Source organism: Bison bison, unplaced genomic scaffold (genome assembly GCF_000754665.1).
Source record: "Bison bison bison isolate TAMUID 2011002044 unplaced genomic scaffold, Bison_UMD1.0 scf7180017864295, whole genome shotgun sequence".
Taxonomy (NCBI): domain Eukaryota; kingdom Metazoa; phylum Chordata; class Mammalia; order Artiodactyla; family Bovidae; genus Bison; species Bison bison.
In genome coordinates, this window is record NW_011494867.1 from 4,375,497 (window position 1) to 4,392,457 (window position 16,961).

The following is a 16,961-nucleotide window of genomic DNA, read 5'->3' on the forward strand; positions in this document are numbered from 1 at the left end:
GCTGGGATTCCTCCTGGAGTGTTTAAACATCGCTTGTGCTATCACTGTATAGTCATTTCCCTGGAGTTCCAGGGAGAGGGCTCACCCCGGAGGGCTCACTGGACCAGCGCTGGGAGTCGTATGCTGCAGCATGGAAAGCTTTCCTGGGGGACTTACTGTTAGCACCCTGAGATGGGCCCATCCCTTCCCATCACCGTTCTTTAAAGCCCCCAACAGACCCAGCTCCCTAAAAGCAGCAGCCAGCTCACTGGTTAGCCCCCCAAACTCAGCATCTGGGAACAGTCTAGTGGCAGGAAGAGTGCAGAGGAGCTTCCCCTCTGCTTTGCCACTTTGAGGGCAGGTGCGGGTTTTATTCTTCAGACTGGAAGGTGGCTGGAGAGAGGCAGGCACTGGTCTCTGGCTCACTTCTCACACAGGGGGCTGGGCGCATTTGACTCTAAACACAGGGGCCTCTCCCAGGGGAATTCAGGGTGGCAGAGGCGGCTTTGGCCAACTAGGGGATCCTATACAGTTCTATCTTGTTAACTCTTGCTGAACCAAGCTGGCTGATCCAGAAGGCAGAGCGTGCCTCTGATACATGCTCACTGATAAATTCCCAATGCCCAGCACAAAGCTTGGCACCCAGTGTATCTTGCTGAATGACTCAGTTATTGTTGGATGGAAGGATGGGGGAAAGGTGCCTGGAGGGAGATTGTTGAGTCATGTCTGGTGGAAGTATATCTACCTAGTAAAATTAAACCTGTGTATTGATTAATTCTCCTTCCTCAACCACCAATCAAAAATATTACATGTGTGTGTATGTGTGTGATTTATGACCCTTATTCAAATTGAGGAGTGGGTTCTAGGACTCTTTGTCAGAGTGTATATACAGAGAGTAAAAATGTTGAAGCTACTTTTTTGTTAAAAGATCATCATCTGCAGGACAAATAGACCTGGGTTCTCCAGGCTTTTGCTTCCTGCATAAATGCCAAGAGGACCTGAAGGGTTTGGAAATAATAAATGTCAGGATGAAGGCTGGGAGATTGATTTTCAAAGCCAGACACAGAAGCCTGCTTTTTTGGAGCCGCACACACACACAGACACACGCACATACACAGACACAGAGAGAGAGACACACACACGCTGAGTAGAATCACCGCAGATCCCCCTGCCCCAGTTGTTTAGAAAGCCAACAAGCCAGGAGGGGTGGGAGATGATGCTGGACGAGGGAGGGAAAACAGTACTGCAAAGGGCCCAGGTTGATTTTCATTTCACCCAAGCTGGAAGCAGAGTTAATCAGTTTTGCAGGGAGGGATTGGAATAGGTTTGTGAGGATTGCCCGCTGGGCCCTTCTTTCTCCACTGGGCTAGGATTGGCTGGCCGGAGATGCCCATTGATTGTAAGATTAGCCTTGGGAGCCAGGCTGACTCATTCTGTAGCTTTATGAATCAGCTGATGGCCTCTTGGATGAAGGTTCCCCTCTTATCCGTTCTCTCTCGGTTCTCTATTTTTAATGGAAACCTTTTATCATCAAATAGGATCTGCTTTTTGCTGGAAAATAAGGCATAGTCCATCTGAACTAGTATCATTCAGACCTGAAATGAGGGTCCAAGTTGATTACCATATGAATTTTGTGGAAATGGAAGAGAGAAGGCAGGGGGACATACATATTTCATCTCATTTCCCCATTCTCATCTGTGGTCTAACACAGTAGGTATTATGGTAAATCAAACTGAGACTTGGAGATGTTGAGCAATTTGCTAAAAACACCACACAGGTAATGAAGCTAGGATTTGAATCCTAGTTTATTTCTCCTTAAAGCTCTGCTCTTTTCCTCTTATTTTGTCTCCCTCTGTTGAAAAGCCAGAAGAGATGTAGTTTACTTCTCTGGGCCTTTGACTCATAACCTTGTTTTCTTCCCTTTCTTCAGTGAATGTGGCTTTGATCTGTTTGCACGGGTGCTCAGTCACTTCAGTCGTGTCTGACTCTATGCAACCCCATGCACTGTAGCCCGCCAGGCTTCTCTCTCCATGGGATTCTCCAGGCAAGAGTACTGGAGTGGGTTGCCACGCCCTCCTCCAGGGGACCTTCCTGACCCAGGGATGGAACCCGCATCTCTTATGTCTCCTGCATTGGCAGGCAGGTTCTTTATGTGCCACCTGGGAAACCCTTTTAATCTGTTTATGTCTGGCTTAAGGAAACGTTCTCTGGCTGTCCCAAGAGTAATCCAGCTTTCTCCCTAAAGTGAAGGCTTGATGGTTAAACATGGCTCAGAAAGAAGCACTGTGGGCTGTACAGGGTGGGAAGGGTAGCCCAGTCTTCTATCTGAATTGTTACCAGAACCTCATTGTTTATAGGGAACCCATTTCATCAGCCATTCAGTGAACAATTTGCACAGCAAGTGATTTAACTGGCCAAGTGGAAAAAGCGTGTGGCCTTTGGAGAAAGATAGATCTGTGTAACCGTGGTGAGCATCTCTCTTAACTTCTCTAAGCTTTTCCTGCCTCGACTGCAAAATGGAGTTAATAAGATGAACACTATAGTGTTCAGAGGTTCGGATGCAAGAAAGAGATGGGCTCAAGGTTAGCAGCAAGAACTGTGGTGTTGGAGAAGACTCATGAGAGTCCTTGACACCGAGGAGATCAAACCAGTCAATCCTAAAGGAAATCAACCCTGAATATTCATTGGAAGGACTGATGCTAAAGCGGAAGCTCCAATCCTTTGGCCACTTGATGCACTGAGCCAACTCATCGGTAAAGATCCTGATGCTGGGAAGTATTGAGGGCAAGGGGAGAAAGGGGGGGACAGAGGATGAGTTGGTTAGATATCATCACTGACTCAATGGACATGAGTTTGAGTGTACTCCGGGAGATAGTGAAGGGCAGGGAAGCCTGGCGTACTGCAGTCCGTGGGGCTGCAAAGAGTCCAACACGACTCAGCAACTGAACAACAACAACAAACAGTAGTTGTGATTGTTGTCACACTGATGCCTGTATAATAGACCTGCTGGCAACCTGATGACTTGGGGGCCATCATTTTAATCATGTATGTCATAATACAGGCAATGTTGCATCACATCTACTTAGAGATGAAGAGTGAGACCTTCCTAGACGTGAGCCTAGCTCACCCCCTGCTACCCGGCTGTCCTAGGACTGGTCACCTGGAGGCACAGCCTGAGACAGGAATGCTGTTTGAAGAGGTTGATGGTTGGGGGAGGGGGTGTCCTTTCAGGAGAAAGGGAGTAGGATAGGACAGGGGAAGGAATGAAGCAAAGGTTGGTCTCATCTGGATCCCTCCAGGAGTTCTAGAGCACAAGTTGCACCACAGAGTCAATCTGACCTTGTAGCAGTGGGGGGAGCCTTCTGGGCTCCCCGCCCTGTCATCGGTCGGTGATGGGCTCTGGGCTGATTCCTGAGTGGGGGTGTGGAGCCTCTGTAACTCATGGAAGGAGGAACAGGGCTGCTCTGAGCTCCGACAGCCAGCTGGAGGACGGGTGCGTTGCCTGGTGACAGAGATCTGGGTGAGGCGTGAACAGTGTCTCTATACTGGCTGACCTTGACCCCGTCGCTTACTGCTCTAACCATGGGCTTCCCGGTCTATAGAATGGAAAGAATAATAGCACCGCCCTTCAGAGCCAAGCCAGTCATTCCTCAAGATCAACCCTGAAGAACTTCATTGGAAGGACTGGTACTGAAGCTCCAGTACTTCGGCCACCTGATGTGAAGAGCCGACTCATTGGCAAAAACCCTGACGCTGGGAAAGACTGAAGGCAAAAGGAGAGGAGGGTGGCAAAGGATGAGACAGTTAGATAGCATCCCTGAGTCGATGAACATGAATTTGAACTAACTTGGGAGATAGTGAAGGACAAGGGAGCCTGGTGTGCCGCAGTCCACGGGGTTGCGAAGAGTCAGACGCGACTTAACAACTGAACAACAAGTGTAGAGTGTTGTAAGGGGGTTTCAATGCGACACGGCGCATCAGGACCTTTGTGGTGATGCCTGACACAGAGCAAGAGGCCAACAAATGCTAGATGGTGTTGTTCAAACTGCTTTCTTGGTTTCCACAGGTTCCCCTTATAGGCTATCATACCAGCACTCTGGAGAGTGAAAGGGACACTGTTGGTAACTGCTCTGGGACAGCAGGAACAAACTGGGACTATTCTAGACAAACTGGGCTTTGTGGTCTCTCCTCCCCCAGTCCCCGCAATTGCTCAGGGTCCTGTCTACACCTTTGCGGCCAGGGGTCTTGCCACAATGGCGCTTCTCTTGGACAGGAGCTGGGAGGATTTGAGGCTGAGGGTCTCCAGACTGGGCTGCAGCAACTTACTTAAGTGGCCATTAACAAGCCTGTCTGTTTGGCTTGTGGCGGAAAGGCTCTAATGGACTGGGGACGTTTATTTTCCCAGACTGATTTACAGCAAGAGGCCACATGAAGCTGCTGGAATGAGACCAATCGGATGAAAAATAGTTGCAGCCAGTCATGGCTCCATTGGCTGATCTGAAAATGGGCCGAGGGCGGGCCACACTAGAGGAAAGCCGAGAGATTGGTGGGATAGGAGATTGGTGGGATCCTGATACATCATGAAGGTCAGGTGCACTGCAGATGGGCTGGGAGCCCAGCCATTGGCTGCTGGTGATGAGGCAGCCACTGAGTTGCCTGCTATATACTTTGCTTCATTTTATCCTTATGGCCACTCAAAAGCATCAACAACATCAGTGTTACAGTCTCCATTTTAAAGATGGGGGAACTGGCATTCAGAGATATGTTAAGATTGCAACTTTTTAGGTGGACAAGCAACATAAAAATCTAAATCTGCCTTGTTCTGGACTCTATGATCTGAGGGACACAGTGACAAACACAGAGTAGAAAGAGAGAACAGACAGAGACAGTTAAAGACCCAGGGACTCAGAGAGGCAGACAGACACAGAGACTGGAATTGGAAATACAGAGAAAGAGCCATGGGATGCACTGGACTGACTTGAAGCATAGCTGGTCACCCTCAGAACTGCATGATGGGGCTTCCCTGGTGGTCCAGCGGTTGAGACTCCATGTTGCACTGCAGGGAACACCAGTGCAATCTCTGCTCCGGGAAGATCCTACATACGGCGGAGCAACTAAGCCTATGCACCGCAGTAGGCAACCTGTATTCTGGAGCCTGTGCTCTGCAACCAGAGAAGCCGCTGCAGTGAACAGCTGGGAGCCACGACAAGAGAAAGCCCGTGCGCAGCCACAAAGACCCAGTGGGCCAAAAATAGTTAAAAATAAATATATATTTTAAGTTGCATGCTGTCATCTTGCCTCCCAAAGCAGCCATTGTGGTTCTGGGCCACATCCACTTCCTCACCATTTCTGGGGTCTGGAATGCTTTTGGGATCCACTTAGAATCACATTACTACGGTTGACCCAGAATACCCATGCTGATTAAACATGATCACCACTCAAGACATTTAAGTTCCTTCCTCTGCCGCATTTCCTCCACTGGTCTATGGCTACACCAGCAACTTGAGCTCAGGGTATCCCAAACAAGACAGCATGAAAGGTTAAGCCAGTGAAACATGGCCAATATGCTCTTCCCTGTGTCTGTTCGAATACATAAGTGGGGTGTATGAGGTCAAGTTGCAAAGAGCCAACTCACTGCAAAAGACCCTGGTGCTGGGAAAGATTGAAGGCAGGAGAGGGGGGATGGTGACAGAGGATGAGACAGTTGGATGGCATCACCCACTGAATGGAATGAGTTTGAGCAAGCTCTGGGAGATAGTAGAGGACAGGGAATCCTGGCGTGCTGTAGTCAATGGGGTCATAAAGAATCAGACACGACTGAGCGACTGAACAACAACAATGCTCTTCTCTGTGTTTATTGAAATAAATAAATGGACTGTATGAGGTTAAGCAATGCAGGTGTTTGTAGAACTGAGAAATTGTTTGGAGGGTCCCAGTACCTGAGCTGGGAGCCACTCTGGCACAGAGACTGGAATAAAGTGCTCTGTGTTGGATGGGGTCATCAGGATTTGACGGGAAAGGGTGACTCTCCAGAGTCACACTGAGCCCCATTTGGGGATGAGAAGGTGGAGGCGCTGCATCAGGGGTCTTTCTTGTCCATCTGAATTTGCATTTTTCCGTTAACTGTGTCCTCCCCAAGGAGGGCTGGTGATGGTGACAGTATCTGCTCTCATCCAATAACGGAATGGACTTCCCGTCTCCCCAGCACTTTGAGGGAGAAAGGAAGCCCAGGATCAGAGTTTCTTCTACTTCATAGATAGAGGAGGCACAGAACATCTCATCGGACGTCTGACATAGAGCAGGTTCCCATAAACAGCAGCCTGATCTTCATTAGATGGAAGCCAAAGGCAGGGGGCTCACGGTGGGCAACGGGAGTGAGGACTCAAGTTCACCCTCCCCTCCACTGGCAGCATCTTTGCAGCAACAAAGCCTATCATCCTTGTCATTTCCCATCCGACCCTCACCCATGAGGCTGTCATCCTTAATTTCTAGGTAACGAAAAAGGGACTCAGAGATGAAATGGGAAGAGTAAGGACCTACAACAGATCTGAGTTCAGACTCTCATCCTGCCTCATGGTGGCTGGGTGATGGTGATGCCCAAGAGACACCTTGCCCGTAGCCTCCCCTTGGTACGAATAACACCCTCTCTTTGGTGTTACCGTGAAGACCGGCTGAGGGTCTCTGACCGTCCTCACTGCTCCTCAGACATAGTGAGTCAGTTATTTCCCTTCCTCTATTACTGGACTCGACCCCCATCCTCCAGTGCCCTGTCCTGATCACCTCCCATCCAAAAACGTGCACAACTGGAGTAGGGTGCTGGCTTTTGAGTCTTATGCCCAGGGTTGGGAATGGACTAGGATGAATGTATGCTACCCTGACACCAACTCTCTGCACACCCATCCGTGGGTGACAGCACAGATTTCTCTGATAGCTGGGTGTGCAAAACGGCCCAACCTCTGGAGTCTGGTTTGCACCCATCTAGCGGAACCAAAATCCCATGACATTTGGGCAGATCACTGACATTCATGCCAACAGCAAAGCTCACCCAGGCATGGGGAAGAATGCCCTCGTGACCCCAAGTTCCTGCCACTTCTTATTCTTCATACAGGTCTTTCTTGGCATCTTGGCATTCGTCATAGAAGAAAAAGTTTAATTAGAAACAAGAAGAGGCTCTTCCTAGGAAAGGGCAGCAGGCATGTAATCTCAAATTAGTCTGATTCCTCTGTATGTGATCTCACACAGAACATCAGTTGCAGCCACGGTATTAAAATGAGTAAATTTAATGTTTAATGTTTGAAGGCCCAAGAGACAAAATAGATGCTCCAGTGAAAGGAGCTGTTTCATCTTTGAACGTGATGTTTTTCTAGATGAGAGCCTGCAGGGGAATTCTGTTCTCCAGCTCCTTGGCCCCTCAGCCTTAGCCCCTTCCCTAGCACTGTCCAGGGGGAGAAACATGTGAGCCACTGCTTTCTCTGCAAATTAAAGCACCGAGTCCTCTTAATGCTGACTGCTCCCCTCCTCCAGAGTCCCTTGTAGGATAATTCTCTTCTGCGAAAAGACTGATAATGATTCATTTTGGGGGCTGGCACTGACTAGACATCCAAACTGGCTGGGAGGCAGGATGCGTTGGGGTTATAAAAGGGTTAATGTTTGGGGTGAAACAGACGTGGTCAAGTCCTTGAATTGGATCATTTTTAGCAACCTCTGTCACCTTGGGAAAATGACTTCCTCTTTTGAAACCTCAGTTTGCTAAGCTGTAATATGGGTATAATTATAGTCCTTATGGGGTAATTTTAGATCGTGTCTAAAGTATTTGGCAATGATGTTGGCACATTTCATATCTGTTGAATGAATGGAGTCCTTGTCGTATAGTATATGTTTAATATATATTAATGGTGGTAAGGAGATGAAAAAAAAAATAGGACATTAGAAAGTCCCTCCTTAAGTCATAAAGTTTTCTGAATGGAGTCCCTATTCAGACTCTACGTGTCTCCCCTAAAGGGTATAAGACCCTAAAATCAAAAGTAGCTGAGGGACTTCCCTGAAGGTCTAGGTGGCCAAGACTCTGAGCTTCCAACGCAGGCAGCCTGGGTTTGATCACTGGTCAGGGAACTAGATCGCAAGGTAACTTGAGATGACATGCCATAACTAGGAGATCCCACCGCATCTGAGACCAAACGCCGTCAGATTTAAAACAAAAAAAAACAAAAACACAGTAGCCTGGACAGGCTGTGCCACCATGGCATGACATAAACACGAACATCCAGATGCGTTCCCGAGGGAACAAGAGTGTGAGTGGGACCAAAATGTACGGTGCTCCGACTGGGCTGCAGGGGCTGGGCCAAGCTCAGGGACCTTCAGGAGGAAGACCAGTCGCTTATGCTCCCACCTCTCTGTCCTTCCTTTCAGCCATGCTGAAGGAAGTTCACCTTGGTGAACTAGTCCCTGGACTCCTAGGCGCTCCCCTTCCCTTCCCCTTCCCTCTCTTGTCTTCTCTCTCCTCGTGGGTGCAATCAGCTGCCTTCCCGAGACCTGGAAAGATGGAGACCTTTCACCCCAGCTGCCTCCTGAGAGTTTAGCAAGCCCCGATGCAAACAGAACTTTCTTCTCCCAGTTTTCATACGTCAGGGAAGGGATCCAATTGACCCCTCATAAATCACAAACCAGCCCTTGGGTCTCTCTCTGTCTGGCCCGAGGGAGTAAGGCGTAATGATTGGCCACATTGGTGTCTCACGCCCTCCTGTTCTGACCTAAAAGAAGGGAGCACTGAGATCAACAGCCCAGCCAGGAACTCATGAAGCACGCGTGTGTGTGTGTGTGTGTGTGTGTGTGTGGTGAATGTGGGGTAGATGCTGTAAATGGAATGGAGGGCAGTTATCAGATGACGCAGGTAGGTAAAAAACACACTGGACTGATCAAAATGGTAGCCATCATGGTGGATGGGAGATGCTTCTTTGTCCAGAAAAAAGTGAAGAATCAGAGGGGGCACTGGGGAAGGCAGCTAGCTCCATGCCCTCTCTTGGGACTTGATGTCCCTCAGCACCGAGTCATTGAATCATATTAAATAACATATATACTGTTTTCAACTTTGAGGCCCATCACCTTTTGAATCTCTGGTTGTCTTGGACCTTCCAGAAGCGTTCTCTATTCTCCGCTAACTGGTGAACACCATGCCTAGCGCTTCTGTAAAGTAGGCACACAATCAGTGTTTGGGGGAGTGAATGAATGTGTTACCCAGAGGGTTGGGTGTACATTTCGGCAGCAGTGGCTGTGCCACTTGTAAATGTGACTTTCCTAATACAAACAGTGGCCCGTCCGAGCCCGTGTTCCTTTGTGCTCTCCTCCGTCATCTTAGCTTTCTCTGAGTCTACCTCTCTCCAGCATGCAGGTCTTTGAACGGGGATTTGAAAGAATGCCAAAGGAGCTGTGTTTGGGGGAGTTTTGCTTCTCCCTGACACAGTTTGTTCTCTTGAAGCCAGAAGGTCGCCTCTTGAGCCCTCTCATAACCACTCCGCCGAGGCGGGGAGATGTGGGTCTCTAACTTCTCAAGACGCTCTGTGGTTTCTTCCTCACTGTCAGCCAGCTCCACTGGGGGCTGCAGCCAGCGCTCTCTCCAAGAGCCCAGTGTGCTGCTTCTGGCGAGGTTTACTCCAAGAGCAGTAACTCAAGTGTTCCTGCCATGCTCGCACACCTGGGGACCCGAGGCTCCACCAGCCTGGCTGGTGTTTCCCTAAAGTAAACAGTGACGTGACAATCCTTGTGTAAGATACGCACACATCAAATCATTATGCTGTACACCTTAAATTAATACAGTGTGTCAAATACAGCTCAGTACAACTGGAAAATAAATGAATAAATATTTCAAACTATTGGGGGGAAATAACCTTTTAGAACAAGTGGTATGTCCTTGACTCTGTCCTGACCTTCCTTAGTAGGTATCAGGACCCCCACCTTCAATGCCTCCCACATAGTTGGCAGGGTATCTTAGCTGCTGTGGCCTGGACTCTCAGAACACAGTTCTGGTTCCCCTCGATTGTAACCATCTCCCGTTGCTCTGCTGTGCTCCTCCCAGTACACTGAAGCCACCCAGTGTGCTTCCCGTTTCTTCTCCATCCCGGGTGGAGCCTGGCTTTCTGCTGAGGTGGAGCCTGGCCTTCTGCTGAGAATGTGGCCCCCTTTCTACCCAATACAGGTTCTAAAGCAGCATGTGCCAACCTCCTTATCAATGTTTCTGCTGTTTGGAGCTAATAATAATGACACTCTTGTCATTCATTATTTATCATCGTTATTATCACAGTGACCCTTACTGAGTGATTTCTCACAGCACCACATTAAGGGTTTTATAGAAATTTCCCAGGTGGTGCTAGTGGTAAAGAACCCGCCTGCCAATGCAGGAGATGCAAGAGATGCCGGTTCAATCCCCAGGTCAGGAAGATCCCCTGGAGGAGAGCATGGCAACCCACTCCAGTATTCTTGCCTGGAGAATCCCATGGAGAGAGAAGCCTGGCGGGCTACAGTCCATAGGGTTGCAAAGAGTCAGACACGACTGAAGTGACTGAGCACCCGTGCAAACAGATCAAAGCCACATTCACTGAAGAAAGGGAAGAAAAAAAGGGTTATGTGTCAAAGGTTCAGAGAAGTAAACTACATCTCTTCTGGAGGGAGGAGCCTGGTGGGCTGCAGTCCATGGGGTCGCAGAGTCTGACACAACCCAAGCGACTTCGCATGCACACGTGCACTTAGCATGATACCCAACATTTTCTGATGAAGGGAAAGGATCAGAGAAATAAAGAACTTGCTAAAGATGACGACACTCTTGAGACAAAGAGCTGGGATTTGAGCCAGGGTTTTCTTCACTCACTTTATACCCACTCGTCACGAGCCCTTGAAGTTGAAGGGCTGAGTTGTACCAAAGCCCACATTCAGAGTCAAGCTTCCTGCTTGCATTACCATAGGCTTCTTCATCTAGGCTCCTCTTCTCCAACTCGCATTTCCCTTAGCATGAGTGTTTCTCTTCTTTCCCAGGCTTATCTGCTCTTCATGCAAATAGATACGTAGTGGGACAACCCCAGTGGCTCAGTCTAAATTCTACAGTAAGCTCTGATGAAGCTTGCAAACTGCAAAGCCCTCTCCCCACCCTCCCGATGCAGACACATCTCCTTCTTAAAACAGACTATCCATCAAGTAACAGACTTAAAAAAAAAATCCCTAAGATCAGAAAGAATTGCTTTTCATTTATCTATGCTATCCCTAGGTCAATCAGCTAATGGGGAGCTATTAAATCCACTGTTCCTATGACTGGTCTCAACGATTTCGTAATTGGATTCTCTTTATCCTCCAGCTAAACTGACTAAAATTGTTCCGACTGGGGACCTTGTAATAAGCTGTGACTAAGTGTTTCTGCAGCCAGAACCCGGGATGTGTAATACAGCTAAAAACATGCCCCCTCTTCCCAAAACATTCTGTTCAGGTTTATCTGCTTTCAGATCCTGGAGAACCATTCTCTCTGATCACAGAGGAGACAGTCCGAGCCCTGGAACTGCTCCTTCCTAGGAAATAAATAGGAGAGGCAAGTTTGCACCCTCTCACCGGCTTGGGGTCACCGTCTCTGCCCTCAGCCTATGGCGCTTACAGGACACTCTTCCTTTTGCTCTTTTAACGTTTTTCATTCCTATTCCTGTTCTGTTTTCCCTTTTGTAGCCCAGATTTAGCTGGGATGATTCACTCTTGAATAGAAACCCAATTTTTCAATATAATTGAGAAGCACTGTCAAATTCTATCGAGTCCTTTAGAAAGTGCCAAAGCTGGAACTATTCATGCTGCAGAGGAAACATCTCGAAAATTTCTCTTCCCATTTAGACATCCCCCACCGCCCCCGCCAATGCCTCCTCTCCCTCCAAACTCTTCTCCCCGTGCTCTTCAGACTCTCCCAGACTCTCAAACCCTGCCCTCGCTCTCTCTTGTCTTTTGCATCTATCTTTGCTCACCTTTCACATCTCTTCTTTTATCTTCCAGGATAAATATTTGCTCTTCCCAAAGCACATCAATCAAGCAGGTCTTTGATCTTCTCAGTTTTACCCTGACTACTGACAAGGCTGCCAACCAGTAACTCCCTTTAGCAGGAGGAAGGAAAGAGCTTGAATCACGCCTCGGTATTTTCCTACTTAACACCTTCAGTGGAGGAATCCTTGTTGGCAAGGCTAGAATGTGTCCTGGGCTAAGCAGTGAACATCGAAAGATGGATTTTAAGGGCGACTCCCCCTTCGAGTTGTGCATAGTCCACCAGGAAGACAGCAGGGTAGTGATGTTGCTACTGTCTCCTTCTTAACCAATTAAATTTTTTACTGAAGTTTAGTTGATTTACAATGTTATTAGTTTCTGATATACAGCAACACAATTCAGTTTTGCATATGTATATATATTCTTTTTCATATTTTTCCCATTATGGCTTTAGTATATTTTATTTTTGGCTGCACTGGGTCTTCGTTGCTGCATGCAGACTTTCTCTAGTTGCAGCGAGGGGGGCTCCTCTCTGCTTGTGGAGCTCGGGCTTCTCACCGCAGAGGCTTCTCTTGCTGTGGGGCATGGGCTCTAGGTCCACGGGCTCTGGGAGTTGCTGCACGTGGGCTCAGTAGCTGCAGTTCCCTGGCTCCAGAGCACAGGCTCAGGAGTTGTGGCACACAGGCCTAGCTGCCTTGGAGCACATGGAATCTTCCCGGACCTGGGATGGAACCCACATTCCCTGCATTGGCAGGCGGATTCTTAGCTCCTGAACTACCAGAGAAATCCTTCCGTTTTGGTTTATCACAGGATTTGAATACAGTTCGCTTTGCTCTAGAGTAGGATCGTGTCTCTTATCTATTTCGTAAACAGTAGTTTGTATCTGCTAATTCCAAACTCCCGACCTGTCCCTCCCTCACCCCCTTCCCCTTTGGTACCCACCAGCTTGTTTTCTGTGTCTGTGAGTCTACTTCTGTTTCGTTAGTAAGACTGTTGGTGTCATATTTGAGAGTCCACATATCAGTGATCTCATACGGTATTGGTCTTTCTCTGACTTACTTCGCTTGGTTGATAATCTCTAAGCCCACGTGCTGCTGCAGATGCCACTGTTACGTTCTTCCCTGTGGCTGAGTGGCATCCGTTGTATACGAGCACCGCATCCTCTTTGTCCATGTTGCTTCCCAAGCTTTGCTATCGTGAAACTCAGTGAACACTGTGGTACATGCATCTTCTTAAATTAGTTTTCATCTTTTCCATTTATATGCCCAGCAGTAGGATTGCTGGGTCATATGGTAGTTCTATTTTTAGATTTTTAAGGAACTTCCAGACTATTTTCCATAGGGGCTGCACCAATTAACATTCCAAGAAACAGCATAAGAGGGTTCCCGTGCTCAATACCCTCTCCAGTGCTTGCTACTTTTTAATGGTGGCCACTCTGACAGGCATGATAGCTTTGATTTGCATGTCTCTAATAAAGGTTAACTAAATTTAAATACTAATTAAAATTAAAAATCCAGCGCCTCACCCACACTGTCCACATCTCAAGCATTCGGTAGTCACACATGGCTAGCGGCTGCCACGTTGAACAGAACACACACAGAATATTTTTGCCATTGCAGAACGTTCTATTGGACTGAGTTGTTCTAGTCTTAGCCTACTTGTTTCCCTACTGACATAACTGTTTTATGGAGCAAAGCTTTTATCAGCATCAATGACAGGAGATAACCGTCACGTTGTGGCAAAAATGGAGTGTTTCTCTGGGGGAGCCCTCCTCGCCTCCGGGGCTGCAGTGAGAGGTCAGGCAAGAAGCAGTCTGCACTGTCCGGTGATACCGTCTCCCTTCTGCGGTGGGATGACGCTGGAGAGCTCGGGAGAACGGGAACAGAGGGCGTCGCCACGCCTGAGTGACGCTTTGCTGTGGGACCTGCACGACTGCTGCGTGGTGGGTTATAACTGCCCGGCCTGTGCCAGCTGTGACCCACGGGCTGCAGGGCAACTGTCATGCTGTGAAGGCACTTATCTTGTTGGTCTCCGAGCTCTTGGGAAGCAGAGGTCCCATTGTCACTGCTGTCACATTAGTCCCGAGCCAAGCCCCAAGTTGTGAAAGGTCTGTTGAATTTAAATTAAATGCGTTTGAATGCTCTGCACAACCCGTCACAGCCAGGCACCTGTTTGAAGTCAGTGACTCCATCAACATCTAACCCGGACCGCAGAGATCTTAACCTTTCTGGGAATCTCGTTGGGAATAAACACCTGCTGTGTTCCCAGGATAGGCTGAGAGTAAATAAATTCCTCCAGGTCCAGAAATCAAGGGGTCCGTCTCAGCATCAGGGAGAATTTTTCCTGGACACATTCATGCTGCACTTTTCGGTTTCTGCTGAGAATGGCTGTTCATATTTACATTCTCCGTGTATCTCCTTGGCCATTTTGTTCTGTGTTTGAAATATTAAACCGACATGTGTTTGGAATACTAATGTGGACCTGTGATGGGGACATGTTTCCTATCTCTGAGGAACAACAGACCCGTGCAACCTCAGCTCAAGCTCTGTCAGCGCACCATCAGTCCCTGTGTTAGAGATACAGGCGTCTGGGCTGGGCAAAAACAGCATCGTTCACTTAGTAAGTGGTTGATGACAAAACACATCAGATGTGTCCGAGAACTTCAGGCCTCACATCTAAAAATAATGGTTAAACAAGGTAGGCAGGAATACAAGGACCCAGACATGGAGGAGACTGCTGTCAGGAGCCATGGCCAGGGGTGGGAAGAAGGTAGCCTGAGCATCCATAACACACTTTAAAAAAAATCTTTATATTTATTTTCTATGCGGACAGAAGGAAAATGGTGGAGTCGTAACTGAAAAGTTTTCTGGTTCTGTGGGTTTTGTTGCGTTGTTAAGTAGAGGAGTCAGATTTTTAAGCCAGGAAGTTCATTTTAGAATTTGGACTCTTAACACTATCCCATGCTAAGTTTTAGCAGCAAAGATGACAGTCTGTTTAGAAAATATGGTGGAATTGAATATTTTTTTAGTTGAAAATTTCCCTTCTGTCTCTTTTGCTTACATATCACTTGAAATCATTTAGTCAATTCAAATGTCATATTTTAGTTGTTTATTCTTGGTTGAAGGATTTGAAGAGTAGTCTGCATGCTAACTGACGAAGATCTTAGCAGAAGAAAACTATTTGTTTGGAGGTTACTCCCTCTTTTCTATAATTTTTAATTTTTGTATTCCTTTTTTATTTAGGTATAGTTGATGTACAATATTATGTAAGTTCCAGGTACATAGCATAGTGATTCACAGTTTTAAAAGTATACTTCATGTGTAGTTACTGTGAACTGTTGGCTGCATTCCATGTGTTGGACAATATGTACTTGTAGCTCATTTATTTCATGTGCTGTGTGTGCTAAGTTGCTTCAGTCGTTCCCAACTCTTTGCCACCCTATGGACCCTAGTCTGACAGGCTCCTCTATCCATAGCGATTCTCCAGGCAAGAGTATTGGAGTGGGCTGCCATGCCCTCCTCCAGGGAACCTTCCTAACCCAGGGATCGAACTCGTGTCTCGTATGTTTCCTTCATTGGAAGACGGGTTCTTCACCACTAGCACCAACTGGGGAGCCCGTTTATTTACACATGGTAGTTTTTACCTCTTCATTCTCTACCCCTTCCTTGCCATTCTCCCTTCTCTCCCCGCTGGTAACCACTAGATTGTTATCTGCATCTGTCCTAACATGCTCTTTCCAACCTCAGATGGAGCTCAGGTGGTTTCTCTCTCCTGAGGTCCACCCAGGACAATTCTGTCTGTTCTCCAGTAAAAGGTACCATTTGAGATGTGCATGAAAGTTTTCTTTGCTTTAGACACGAGTTTTTCCTTCCGTAGCAGATTTGTATCGATCTCTTTTCATAGTCTTGACATAATAAAATGGGTGCTTTAGTTCAGTTCAGTCACTCAGTCGTGTCCGACTCTTTGTGAGCCCATGAACCACAGCATGCCAGGCCTCCCTGTCCATCAACAACTCCCGGAGTCCATCCAAACCCATGTCTGTAGAGTTGGTAATGCCATCCAGCCATCTCATCCTCTATCATCCCCTTCTCCTCCTGCCCTCAATCTTTCCCCAGCATCAGGGTCTTTTCAAATGAGTCACCTCTTCACATCAGGTGGTCAAAGTATTGGAGTTTCAGCTTCAACATCAGTCCTTCCAATGAACACCCAGGACTGATCTCCTTTAGGATGGACTGGTTGGATCTCTTACAGTCCAAGAGATTCTTAAGAGTCTTCTCCAACACCACAGTTCAAAAGCATCAATTCTTCTTCACTCAGCTTTCTTCACAGTCCAACTCTTACATTCATACATGGCCACTGGAAAAATCATAGCCTTGAGTAGATGGATCTTTGTTGGCAAAGTAATGTCTCTGCTTTTAAATATGCTGTATAGGTTGGTCATAACTTTCCTTCCAAGGAGTAAGCATCTTTTAATTTCATGGCTGTAATCACCATCTGCAGTGATCTTGGAGTCCAGAAAAATAAAGTCAGCCAGTGTTTCCCCATCTATTTCCCATGAAGTAATGGGACTGGATGCGATGATCTTTGTTTTCTGAATGTTGAGCTTTAAGCCAACTTTTTCACTCTCCTCTTTCACTTTTATCAAGAGGCTCTTTAGTTCTTCTTCACTCTCTGCCATAAGGATGGTGTCATCTGCATATCTGAGGTTATTGATATTCCTCCTGGCAATCTTGATTTCAGCTTGTGCTTCATCCAGCCCAGCATTTCTCATGATGTACTCTGCATATAAGTTAAATAAGCAGGGTGACAATATACAGCCTTGACGTACTCCTTTTCCTATTTGGAACCAGTGTGTTGTTCCATGTCCAATTCTAACTGTTGCTTCCTGACCTGCATACAGGTTTCTCAAGAGGCAGGTCAGGTGGTCTGATATTCCCATCTCTTTCAGAATTTTCCACAGTTTCTTGTGATCCACACAGTCA

At 47.4% G+C, this 16,961-nt stretch overlaps 1 protein-coding gene across 1 annotated transcript in view; it reads left to right on the forward strand.

The window, feature by feature from the left end:
• The window catches only part of VAT1L (vesicle amine transport 1-like), a 167,134-nt gene that overhangs the window by 1,310 nt on the left and 148,863 nt on the right, over nt 1-16,961 (forward strand). The gene's annotated exons all lie outside the window — the stretch shown is intronic.